General features: G+C 30.5%; 1 long non-coding RNA gene across 1 annotated transcript; it reads left to right on the top strand.

Annotated features, from left to right (window-relative positions):
* Positions 1–702: 702 nt before the first annotated feature.
* LOC107683073 (uncharacterized) lies at positions 703–1,668 on the top strand. Its single transcript, XR_001633652.1, has 3 exons — positions 703–943; positions 1,360–1,449; positions 1,600–1,668. It is a non-coding gene; the product is annotated as an uncharacterized LOC107683073 (long non-coding RNA).

Raw genomic sequence — 1,668 nt, 5'->3', positions numbered from 1 at the left:
TATGTAACAGTATTCTGAATAGTACTGTTTATAAAAACGGTGGCTGTTTAAAAAGAAATGTACACATTAATTAATTACTATTCATTTCTTGTGTTGCTATACATTTTGAGATTGTTTTTGAAAGAGAGCGAGAGAAAAAACCACGACCCAAAACCTTAGGTTCTCCTTAACATCTAGCTGGTTCCTTTAAATGTATTATTCATGCAGCTTGTCACACCTCAAGATACACTTCTTTCTATATTCATTATAATAAATTATATATTACTAATTCAAACATAATAATAAGAATATATAAAGGATCAGGTAATTTTAAATGTATTGTCCAAATTGCCAGACTGTGTTTTTTTCTCTGTAAGTTCAATAGAAAGGTACTCCACTATATAAAATGTACACAATATGTAGATATATACTTTGTGTATAGTTTAAATATACTTTTTGCAACTGTGTAAGCTTTACAAATTTGAAAATACAATAAAATATGTGCCATCCTAAACAGATTATAGGTATAAAGTATGTAAAAGTTACGTACGTAAAATCAACCTTTAAAAGTGATTTAATTTAATTCATCTTATATTACTATTTTTCTTACTTGGTTTTCTGTTTTCTGTGTCTCTCTTTAAATATAGAGTGTACTTTTCTTTTAGCTGTAAATGGAAAGCTACCAAGAACACGAGAAAACTCTGGATGGTCCCATGGAAACAAACCCGTGACGTCATCAGCACGCGTCTCATGTTATCAGACCGGATGCTTTACTTTTTGTTCCTCTAGTGATTTATTTGCTAACAAATATAGATTGTAGACGTTATCTGCAACCCGTATTGTGGTTTAACATCTCACGATGTCTTTAAGTTACAATGTAAAACATTAGAAAGCCGTTCATTCAACTAAACAGTCAGCCGAATTAAATCGCCCCAGACAAACAGCTGAAAAGAACAACATTAAGGTATGTCAAGCATTATGTAGTCGTGCATATGTATTAAATCAAATTTCAAGAAACAAATTTGTATCGTACTTATGTATTAGATGTATAATCGTTGTTGTAAAATGTAGAATTGTATACAAAATTTATAAATATTATTATATATAATACTAACACTTCTTTACTACATATTCATTATATTTTTACTTAACCTGTTAGTGATGTCTTCATTATTTAATGAGTTTGAATAAATCTTTCATGAAAACATATTTTCATGGCCATTGTTTAAAGATGTATATTTTGATAATGAATTGGAGTAGAAACATATGGAAGCTTACTTCCACCACAGAATAAAAACATAAAAAAAGTAATTATGACTTTTCATCTCACGAATGTATAAATATTATTATATATAATTTTGTTCTTTTTTTTTGGTTCAGTGCTTGTGTTGACTGCATAGACTGAGTGCACCATGGGTGCTGAACAAAGCGGAGATGCTGAACATAAACATTCAGACTTCAGCGCTTCAGGTACTCAACATTATATTAATAACGCGATTTTTACTTGCTCACGCTATGTTTATTCTTGATGTGAAATATGTTACATGGAAATGAAATGGCATTCTTATGTTGTAAATATTCCACCATTACCTGTTATTTAGTTCTGTTTTGTTGTTTCAGTTGTACCCTCTCCAGCCAAGCATCGAGCCAAAATGGATGACATAGTAGTTGTTGCCCAAGGAACTCAGT

This window comes from Sinocyclocheilus anshuiensis, unplaced genomic scaffold (assembly GCF_001515605.1).
Source record: "Sinocyclocheilus anshuiensis isolate Anshui unplaced genomic scaffold, SAMN03320099.WGS_v1.1 C32884066, whole genome shotgun sequence".
Lineage (NCBI taxonomy): Eukaryota > Metazoa > Chordata > Actinopteri > Cypriniformes > Cyprinidae > Sinocyclocheilus > Sinocyclocheilus anshuiensis.
Note: the sequence above shows the minus strand (reverse complement) of the source record. Positions and strands in the feature narration are given on the sequence as shown.